Source organism: Musca autumnalis, unplaced genomic scaffold, assembly GCF_047663935.1.
Source record: "Musca autumnalis isolate F117 unplaced genomic scaffold, ASM4766393v1 scaffold_3, whole genome shotgun sequence".
Taxonomy (NCBI): domain Eukaryota; kingdom Metazoa; phylum Arthropoda; class Insecta; order Diptera; family Muscidae; genus Musca; species Musca autumnalis.
The window spans coordinates 131,257,510-131,269,956 of record NW_027411866.1 but is presented as its reverse complement, the minus strand read 5'-3'; the positions used below and the strand labels follow the sequence as shown (position 1 = coordinate 131,269,956).

Genomic DNA, 12,447 nt, shown 5'->3' with positions numbered 1-12,447 from the left:
AAATATTATCGGATAATATTTTCTATAGAGAAAATGTTCTCGGATAATATGTTTTCTTATAGAAAATGTTCTCGGATAATGTTGTCTCTGGAGAAAATGCTCTCGGATAACATTCTCTATACAGAAAATATTCTCGGATATTATTTTCTATAGAGAAAATGATCTCGGATAACATTTTCTATAGCGAAAATGATCTCGGATAACATTTGGATAAAATTCCCTATAAAGAAAATATGCTCGAATAATATTCTCTATAAAGAAAATGTTTTCGGATAACATTTCTATAGAGAAAATGTTCTCCGATGACATTTCCTATAGAGAAAATGTTCTCGGATAATATTTTCTGTTCAAGGATAACACTTTCTGTAGAGAAAATGTTCTCGGATAACAATATTAGAACATTTTCTATAGAAAAAGTGTTCACGGATAACATTTTCTATACAGCAATTTTTTTCCGATAACATTTTCAGAAAATATTCTCGGATAGCATTTTCAATTGAAAAATAATATCGCATGTCATTTTCTGCAGAAAAATGTTTTCAGATAACATATTCTACAAAAAAATGTTTTCGGATCACACTTTCCATAAAAAAGATTGTCGGCTAAAATTTTCTGTAGTAAAAATATTCCATAGAGTAAATGTTCTCGGTTAGCAACTGCTGTAGGCAAAATATTTGCAGATAATATGATATATAGATAAAACTTTTACGGATTACATTTTCTGTAGAAAAACGTTCTCTGATAAAATTTTCTATAGAAAAAATGCTCTCGGATAAAATTTTCTATGGGGTATATGTCCTCGGTTAACGTTTTCTGCACTGAAAATATTGTCAGGTGACATTATCTATGGAGAAAATATTCTCGAATAACGCTTTCTCTATAGAACATGTTCTCTGATAACATTTTCTATAGAGAACATATTATCGGAAAATATTTTCTATAGAGAAAATATTTTGGGATAACATTTTCTATATCGAATATGTTCTCGGATAATATTTTCTGTAGAAAAATGTTATCGCATAACATTTTCTATAGAGAAAATATTCAAGGGTAATATTTTCTATAGAGAAATGATTTCAGGTAACAGTTTCCATAGAGAAATTGTTCTCGGATAATATTCTCTATACAGAAAATGTTTTCGGATAATATTTTCTATAGAGAAAGTGTTCTCTGATAATGTTTTCTTAGAGAAAATGTTCTCGGATAATGTTGTCTCTAGAGAAAATGCTCTCGGATAATATTTTCTATAGCGAAAATGATCTGGAATAACATTCGGATCAAATTCCCTATAAAGAAAATATGCTCGGATAATATTCTCTATAAAGAAAATGTTTTCGGATAACATGTCTATGGAGAAAATGTTCTCCGATGACATTTCCTATAGAGAAAATGTTCTCGGATAACATTTTCCGTTCAAGGATAACACATTCTAGAGAGAAAATATTCTCGGATAACAATATTAGAACATTTTCTATAGAAAAAATGTTTTCGGATAACATTTTCCGTAGAGAAAATATTCAGAGATAATATTTTCTATAGAAAAATGATTTCAGATAACATTTTCCATAGAGAAATTGTTCTCGGATAATATTTTTTATAGAGAAAATTTCTCCGGATTACATTTTCTATAGAGAAAATATTCTCGTATGATATTTTTCTATAGAGAAAACGTTTTCTGATAATATTTTCTATAGAGAACATATTCAGGGATAATATTTTCTATAGAGAAATTATTTCAGATAACATTTTCCATAGTGAAAATGTTCTCGGATAATATTTTCTATAGAGAAAATGTTTTCGGATAACATTTTCTATAGCGAATATGTTCTCGGATAATATTTTCTATAGAGAAAATATTCTCAGATAACATTTTTTATAGAGAAAATGTTCTCGGATAATATTTTCTGTAGAAAAATGTTTTCGGATAACATTTTCTATAGCGAAAATATTCAGGGATACTATTATCTACAGAGAAATGATTTCAGATAACATTTTCCATAGAGAAATAGTTCTCGGATACAATTCTCTATACAGAAAATGTTCTCGGATAATATTTTCTATAGAGAAAATGTTCTCGGATAACATTTTCTAAGAGCAAATGCTCTCGGATAATATTTTCTATGGAGTATTTGTTCTCGTATAACATTTTTCCCACAGATAATGGTATCCGACATTATCTATGGAGAAAATGTTCTTGGATAACATTTTTATAGAGAAAATGTCCTCGGATAATATTTTCTTTGGAAAAAATGGTCTTGGATAACAAATTCTACAGAGAATATGCTCTCGGATAACGTTTTCTATATAGAACATGTTCTCGGATAAAATTTTCTATAGAGAAAATGTTTTCGGATAACATTTTATACATCGATTAACATTTTCTATAGGGAACATGTTCTCGGGTAACATTTTCTATAGCGAAAATGATCTCGGATAACATTCGGATCAAATTCCCTATAAAGAAAATATGCTCGGATAATATTCTCTATAAAAAAATGTTTTCGGATAACATTTCTATGGAGAAAATGTTCTCGGATAACAATATTAGAACATTTTCTATAGAAAAAATGTTTTCGGATAACATTTTCTATAGAGAAAATATTCAGGGACAATATTTTCTATAGAAAAATGATTTCAGATAACATTTTCCATAGAGAAATTGTTCTCGGATAATATTTTTTATATAGAAAATTTCTCCGGATTACATTTTTACATTTTCAGAAAATGTTCTCGGATAATATTTTCTATAGAGAAAATGAAGCATTGTGGCGTTTTTGTATTGGGATAGCGTTTGCAATTTTGTTTTTTCAAAATAGTCTTGGCGAACAATGCCAAATCTTTTCCACTAATAAAATAGTTGTTTTAAAATATTAAAACAACAACAATGGGATTAAGCCAGACTATTTTGAAAAAACAAAATTAAAAAATATAGAGAAAATGTTCTCGTATAAAATTTTCTATAGAGAAAATGTTCTCGGATAGATTTTCTATAGAAAAAATGATTTCGAGTGACATTTTCTTTAGAGAAAATGTTCTCGGATAAAAATTTCTATAGAGCAAATGCTATCGGATAATATTTTCTATGCAGTATATGTTCTCGGATAACATATTTCACACAGATAATGTTGTCGGATACCATTATCTATGGAGAAAATGTTCTTGGATAACATTTGCTATAGAGAAAATGTCCTCGGATAATACTTTCTTTGGAGAAAATGGTCTTGGATAACAAATTCTACAGAGAATATGTTCTCGGATAACGTTTTCTATAGAGAAAATGTTCTCGGATAACATTTTCTATAGAGCAAATTTTCTCGGATAACATTTTATACAAAGAATATGGCATCGATTAACATTTTCTATAGGGAACATGTTCTCGGGTAACATTTTCTATAGATAAATGTTTTCGGATAATATTTGCTGTAGAGGAATGTTTTCGGATTACATTTTCTGTACAGAAAATGTTCGAAAATAGTCAAAAATGTTTGTGGCTAACATTTTCAATAGATAAAATGTTTTCGGATAAAATTTTCAATGTAGAAAATATTCTCGTATAACATTTTGTTCTCGGCTACATTTTTATAGGGAACATTTTCTAATAAAAACTTTTCTCTTGTCCTTCCAATACCTTTAAAAGATTCAATATGTTTTCCTATTTCCATTTAAAAAAACGATAAAAACCCAACAAAAGTAAAAAAAAGAAATTACTATTATAGAAAATCTATTGTATACCACAGAAATTTTAGAGATTTATATACATACAGATATATACATACCTATATAACAAAAACAAAACCAAACCTTAGTCCAAACCCATTTATCAAATAGCCTCTCACATGCCATACACCAAAGACACCCTCACAAAATTTTCCCACCTATGCCGCCAAATGCCATACACGTTACTCTTTACATGTCACACACACTCACACAAACTCAAATCTCAGCAAAACATTCGTTTAGGCAAACTTTTTTGAATAGAATCTTCACCAATCTTCACCAATACGATGCATTAGACTATTGCTAGACTCACATTCTCTTTGAGACACCTATATCGCCACACTTCTTCTCTCTGTTGGATGTACATATGTATGTGGTTCAATGTCGTTCAAAGAAAATATTAAGCAAATATACATACATAAGGGAACATTGTTTTATTGTCAAGAAAAAAATTATAGCAAAAATACACATTACAAACCGCCTTACTAACCCATTATTTTTACAACAATTTCTCGAAATAAGTGTTTTTTTTGCCATAAAATAATTATTTTAGTGTTAAAAAAACCAATTATTTCGCAGGACATATCCTTCTTAAAATATTGACTTAGTAAGGGGTTTTGTAACGAGCATTTTGTGCTGTTTATGTCGAGTTTTGCCATATCGTTTATCAAATTTTAAAGCGAAAATATCTTGAGTCTGCGTCAGAATCAGAAGTATATAACTTTATAATTTGTCTGGAAAATTTGTTGGCATCTGGAATAAATGAACGTGTATAACCCATACTCCCCTTATAAAAATTAAGATTTTTGCCAAACAGGCTACTAAATTTGTAAATGGTTATAAATATCATATTTACCCTTATTTGCGTCTTATTCACTCTTTCGTGTTACTGCGTAAATATTGTTTTGCCTAACAGAATGCTAAGTGCATTTTGTAATAATTTTTAAAATTTATTGTTATTGCTAAAAAAAAAACCTGATATATTATTTACCTGTTTTTGTTCAGCCCAATGGCCATTAATAGACTAAATTTCTAAAGATCTCTTCGTATAGAATAGTTCTTTAGAGGTCAGCTACAGGTGAAAGATCTTAGACGGGCTCCCTTACAAAGAGACTTTGGGCCTGTCTTCGATTTGACTGTCTTTTGTAGGTAGAAGATCTTATGAGGGTCTCTAATAAATAAGAGGATTTCAAACTATCATCTTCTTAGGGTCTTCTATATTTGGAGAACTTCAGGGGTATCCTATACAGAAGACTTTTTAACGTTCTTCTGGAGACAAAGGACATTTCTGAAATCAAGTTAACTTAAAAAAATACATATACATACACACCTTCGAACTGCATTCTATACACAAAAGGAGACGTCCTTCTGAATTTCCGACGACCTTTTATTGATGTAAGTCTTTTGCCGCTAATTAAAGATAGAAGTCTTTCTAAAGCTGGGTACACATTGTCAATTTTGAATGTGGATATTTCGCAGTTATCGATAACTGTCCAACCGTCCAGCAACCACAAAACATTTTGCGGTTGCATGATGAATGACAAAAATGAACGGCCACACTAGCAAGCACCAACAAAGCAGTCATTCAAAACTGGCAATGTGTACTCAGCTTAAGACCTTCCATTGAGAAAAGGTATTCAAACTATGTTCCGGCGACGAATTTCTATTAATAGCTGACTTTCGGATGGGCTTTAACAGATCGAAGACTTCCAGGCGGTCCTCTTTAGATTGAAGTATTATATAGGGGGAATATCTGAATGTGCTTTGTGAGAAGTTATCCTAGAACGTGTTCCCACTACATTTTCTATAGTGCAACTAGGTTCTAGGATAACATTTCCTATAGAAAAAATATTCGATTGAGAAAATGTTCTTGGATGCAATTTTCTATAGAGAAAATGTTCTCAGATAATATTTTCTATGCAGAAAATGTTTTGAGAAAATATCTTCCATTGGGAAAATGTTCTCGGATAACATTTTCTATAGAGAAAACGCTCTCTCATAGCATTTTCTATAGCTAAAATGAACTCGGTTAACTTTTCCGATAGAGAAAATGTTTTCGGATAACACTCTCAATAGAGAACATTTCCTCCAACAATATTTTCTGTAGAGAAAATGTTCTCCGATATCATTTTCTATAGAAAAATGTTTTCGGATAACATTTTCTATGGATAAATGTTTTCGGATAATATTTTCTATAGGAAAAATGTTTTCGGATAACATCTTTGTGTTTATTTCAGCTTTAGTCCATATTTTGTTGTAATTCAATTGTTTGAATAACAACAAAATATTTTAAAGTGGATATGAAATTGATTAGTTGCGGGCGAAGGGTAGGGAATACTTTTCGGATAACATTTTCTGTAAAGAAAATATTGTTGGATAATATTTTCTATAGAGAAAATATTTTCGGACAAACTTTTCGATAATATTTTCTATAGCGGAAACTTTTTCGGATAATATTTTCTATAGAGAAAATGTGTTCGGATAAAATTTTCGATAGAGAAAATGTACTTGGATAACGCTATCTATACAGAAAACATTCTCGAATAATATTTTCTATACAGAACATATTAATTTTCTACACAGAACATGTTCTATGATAACATTTGCTATAGAGAAAATATCCTAGGATAAAATTTTCCATAACGAAAACACTTTCAGATAACATTTTCTATAGAGAAAATGTTCTCGGATAATATTTTCTATTGAGAAAGTACTCTCAGATAATATTAATTTACTCGGATAACAAAATGTGCTCGGACAATACTTTCTACAAAGAAAATGATCTCGGATAATATTTTCTATAGAGAAAATGTCCTCGAAAAACATTTTCCATAACCAAATACATTCAGATGGCATTTTCTATAGAGAAAATGTTCTCAGATAACATTTTCTATAGGGGCAATGTGCTTGGATAACATTTTCTATAGAAAAGATGTTCTCGGATATAAGATTACATAGAGAAAATGATCTCGTGTAACCTTATCTATGGAGATAATGTTATCGGATAAAATTTTCTATAAAGAAACTTGCTCGGGTAACATTTTCTATAAGGAAAATATTCTCAGATAACATTTTCTATAGAGAAAATGTTCATGAATAAAATTTTACGCAGAAAAAAATGTTTTCGGATAGCAATTTCTATACGGAATTTATTTTCTATATCCAAAATGTTTTCGGATATTATTTCCTATAGAGAAAATGTTCTCGGATAATATTTTCTACAGAGAAAATATTCTCGGATGATATTTTCTATAGAGAATTTTTTTCGGATAGCATTTTCTATACGGATAATATTTTCTATGGGGAAACTGTTTTCGGATAACATTTTCTATAATCAAACTGTAGTTGGATATACAGAGAACATTCCTTTTCTACAGAGAAAATGTTCTCGATATTATTTCCAATAGAGAAATCGGATAATATTTTCTGTAAAGAAACAATTTCTGTAAAGAAAAAATTCTCGGATAATATTTTCCATACAGAAAATATTAATTTTCTATACAGAAAATATTCATTTTCTACACAAAACATATTCTAGGATAACATTTTGTATAGAGAAAATGTTCTTGAATAAAATTTTACCTAGAAAAAAATTATCGGATAGCAATTTCTATAGAGAACATATTATAAGATTTTATTTTCTATAGAGAAAATGATTTCGGGTAATATTTCCTATAGCGAAAATGTTTTCAGATAACATTTCCTATAGCGAAAATGTTTTCGGATACTATTTCCAACAGAGAAAATATTCTCAGATAATATTTTCTATAGAGAAATTATTTCGGATAACATTTTCTTTACAGAAAACAATAGTTTTTGTAAAAAAATGCTTTTGGATAAATCTTCTACAGAGAAAACGTAAATGGATAATATTTTTAATAGCCAAAATGTTCTCGGATAATATTTAATATAAAGAATTTGTTCACTGATAACATATTCTATAGAATACAATTCTCTCGGATATCATTTACTATAGAGAAAAAAATGTTCTATGTTGTTTTTCAAAATAGTCAGGTTTAATCTCAAATGTTCTCAAATAAAAGTAAATAAAATATTCTCGAATAACAATTTCTATAAAAGAATGTTACCGAAAAAAAATTTCTATATAAAAAAATCATTTTTTTAGGAAAACTTTATCGTTGTCTATAGAGAACATGTTTTCGGACAACAGTTTCTATAGAGAAAATACATTTTCTATGGAAAAATGTTCTTGGATAACATTTTCAATAGAGGAATTGTTCATTTTTTTAGAGTTTTTTTCTGGGATAACATTTTCTATAGAGAAAATTGTCTCGGATAATATATTCTATAGATAAAATTTTGTTGGATAATATTTTCTATAGAGAAACTGTTCTCCGGTAACATTTTCTATAGCGAAAATTATCTCGTATAATTTTTTTTTATAGATACAATTTTTTTGGATAACCTTTTCTATAGAGAAAATGTTCTCGGATAATATTTTCAATAGAGGTAATGTTTTCGGATAATATTTTTTGTACAGAATTTTTTTCTTCGGTAACATTTTCTATAGAGAAAATGATTTCGGATAGTATTTTCTATTGATAAAATTTTCTTAGAGAAAATGTTCTCGGATATTCTTTGCTACAGAGAAAATGTTTTTGGATACTGTTTTCTATAGAGAAAATTGTTTCGGATAACATTAAAATATGATCGAATAAAATTTTCTATACAAAAAAAATCATTTTTTCAGGAAAACTTTATCGTTCTCTATAGAGAAAAAACTTTCTGTAGAGAAAATACATTTTATATGGAAAAATGTTCTCATTTTCAATAGAGGAAATGTTCACGGATAATATTTTTTGTAGAGATTTTTTTCTGGGATAACATTTTCTATAGAGAAAATGATCTCGGATAATATATTCTATAGATAAAATTTTCTTGGATAATATTTTCTATAGAAAATATGTTCTCCGGTAACATTTTCTATAGCGACAATTATCTCGTATAATATTTTTTATAGATAAAATTTTTTGGATAACATTTTCTATAGATAAAATATTCTCGGATTATATTTTCAATAGAGGAAATGTTCTCGGATAATACTTTTTTACATAATTTTTTTTCTCGGATAACCTTTCCTATAGAGGAAATGATCTCGTATAGTATTTTCCATTGATAAAATTTTCTTAGAGAAAATGTTCTCGGATATTATTTGCTACAGAGAAAATGTTTTTGGATAGTGTTTTCTATAGAGAAAACTTTGTCGGATAACATTAAAATATGATTGAATAAAATTTTTTTGATAGAGAAAGTGTTATCGGATAACATTTTCTATGGGGAAAATGTTTCTATAGAGAAAATGTTCTCGGATAATATTTTCAATAGACATAATGTTCTTGGATACTGTTTCCCATAGAGCAAATATTCTCGGATTACATATTCTATATAGAAAATGGTCTAGGATAATATTAAAATACATTCTTTATAGAGAATGTGATATCGGATAACACTTTCTATGGAGAAAATGTTTTCGGATAACATTGTCCATACAGAAAATTATCTCGGATAAAATAGATAAAATCTTCTTGGATAAAATTTTCTATGGGGAAAATGTTCTCGGATAACATTTTTTTATAGAGAAAATATTCTTGGAAACTGTTTTCTATAGAGAAAATTTTCTCGAATACTATAGAACATGTTCTTTGATAACATTTCCTATAGAAGAAATGTTTTTGGAAAAGATTTGCTAAAGAGAAAATATTGTCGGATAGCATTTCTAAAGAGAAGATTTTGTCGCATGCCATTTTCTAAAGAGAAAATGTTTTTTATAGAGAATATTTTTCGGTATAGCAAATGTTCTCGGGCAATATTTTTCTATAGAAATTGTTCTGGGATAACGTTTTCTATAAACCAAATGTCCACGAATAACATTTGTTATTAAGAAAATCTTCTTGGATAAAATTTTCTATAGAGAAAATATTATCTGATAAGATTTTTTATAGGGAAAATGTCTTCGTTTAAGACTTTTTATAGAAAGAAATGTTATCGTATAACGTTTCTATAAAGAAAATGTTCTCGGTTGACATTTTCTATAGTAAAATGTTCTTTCCATAGAGAAAATGTGCACGGATAATATTTTCCATATGTATCTCTACATACCGCTCATTTACACATAAATCGAAAAATCATTTTTCGAGTTAATAATGTCTATTTTTCCTGTACATTCTACACGGTGCGCCTTAACTTATTTTAAATGGAAGGTGCTTACACCTGGGTAGTTTTTGCAGATTCTGAAACTACAATGGTCATTAATGAGAAATATCAAGAAACAAAAAAATCGCCGGAGGGATTTTCAAATAAATCGCGATTTAAGTTCACATTTTTAGGGGTTCTTTAGGTTTTCACGATTATGTTTGGAAACCGCGAGTCCTATGTAAATGTGCCTTAAGAAAGTGCTTAGCTGTAAAAATTCTCCACAAGATTGACCTTTATGATATTTTCGTAGGATTTACTGTTTTTGAGATATAGAAGTTCAAATTGAGACAATGTCAGTGCATTGTATCGCCTCCTTATAAAACAATGTCATTACTGCAATTTCCCAAATTAAACGTATATATCTTTAAAATGATACAACCTAGGAAAAAATAAATCATCCAACCTTGTAGAGAATTTTCACAGCTTCAACATTTTCTTTAGTCCCATTATGATATGACTTTCGGTTTCCAAGCAAAATCTTGAAGACTTAAGATAAAAACCTAAAAATTTGAACTCAACCTCAAACATTTTAAAACCTAATTAAAAACCTAAAGGGCAGTCAGTGAAAACCTAAAGAACCCCTAAAAATGTGAACTTAAATCGCGATTTATTTGAAAATCCCTCGGGCGATTTTTGTTCATGATATTTCTCATTTTTGAGCATTGTAGTTTCAGAATCTGCAAAAACTACCCAGATGTAAGCACCTTCCACTTAAGTTTGTTTAAGGCACACCGTGTCTACGTCATTATTGTATCAGGAAGACGTTTTGAGAGTTCAATGGTTTAAAGCCCATTTACTTGAAGTTTGACCAAAATCAAGAAACAAATATTTGAGCCTTTTTTACTAATCTCTGGTTAACTCTAGGCAAACGATAGATTATGCAGCTTATTTTTTATTTAAGAAGTTTTTAAGTTAAAATTCAATAGCCAACTAACTTAAAATGCATTGTTTGCAAAATTGATTTTTTTGAGTTATGACACTCTTTAAGTAAATGAATTGTATATTCAGTATTTCTCGCCAAAGTGTATTAGTCATTGTAACTTTACAAATTAACTAAACTTTTACGACTCCCTATGAATACTTTACAGAATCTGATTCCAGATATTTCTAAAATTCAACCAAAACCTTTTTCAAATATTTGTGTATTTTTTTTTTTTTTTTTTTTTTTTGAACGACAATTTGAACTACAAACATTGTTTTTTATCTCTAAGAAATTATCACACATTTTTATAACCTATGTATATCAAAAGCAACAACAACAAACCAACTACACCCACATATAAACCTATCAAATTATCAACAACCACAACAAAAAAGAAAGAATATATGTATAACCCCCAAAACTTGAAAACTATATTAACTACAGAAAAATCTAATCACCAATTAATTGATCACCGCATATATTTCTTGATAAATGGGTCTTTAAGTGCAAAACCTAAAAACCAACAACAATAAATATAAGAAACCGTTAAAAAGAAAACTCCACAAGAAAAAGAGGAAAGAAAACGTCAATGTATAACCAAACCCCCCATGCCTAACCTAACCATTACACCAATAGCATACACCAATGAAATAATTGAAATAGAGAAGAATTGAAAATGAGGACGGATATGAGAATATGTAAACCATGATACTAAAAACAAAAACAAAAACAATGCAAAAAAATCCTAAATAATAACCATACAATAAATTGGCCTATAATACAAAAACAAAAAAAAAACTTTATATAAATGTGAAAATCGAATACAATACAATATAGTGAAACTACAACAAAGAAAGAAAAGAAAAAACCAAAAAAAAAAAAAACATAAATCCAAACGGCAACTTCTGAATGTATCAATATTTATTCAACTATAGTGTACCTAAATGTCATAAAAAGAAAACAAAGAAAAGAAAATGAAGGAAAGAAATAAATTACTTTAAGGATCGCAATCGATGATAAATGGAAGAATATGAGATGGGGAAGAGGATCAATGATCATTTGAAATAAAGAAAACATTCTTAAAAAGAAAACAAAAAACACAGAAATTTTATTTTATTGGAGGTTTATTTGGGGTGAGTAAATGTACCAGAAAAAACATAGAGGCTAAATTCAAGAACCTGCGTCTATAAAATATAAAAAATAAAATACAAAAAATAAAATATAAAATATTAAACATAACATATAATATATTAAATATAAAATTTGAAATACAAAATATAAAATATATAATAATAAAGAAAAAAATCGAACATTGGTGGCGTCGTTTTTATTGGGATAGCTAATACAATTTTGTTTTTTTTTTTTCAAAATAGTCTGACTACTAAATTTAGTACCATTTAGTACTGTTTGTACACATAAGTACGAATTTCCAAAACTATATCAATCCTACACTTCAACAGTAATCTCAATTACGATCCCGGCTCTATCAGTTCACCCAAATTCCTATTGTACCAAATTTTGTACCATTTAGTACTTTTCGTACACATAAGTACGAATTTCCAAAACTACCTCCATATCTCAATCCTACGTTC

At 28.6% G+C, this 12,447-nt stretch overlaps 1 protein-coding gene across 1 annotated transcript in view; it reads right to left on the bottom strand.

Annotated features, from left to right (window-relative positions):
- The window catches only part of LOC141397748 (niacin transporter NiaP), a 231,635-nt gene that overhangs the window by 206,818 nt on the left and 12,370 nt on the right, over positions 1-12,447 (bottom strand). The window lies entirely within an intron of this gene.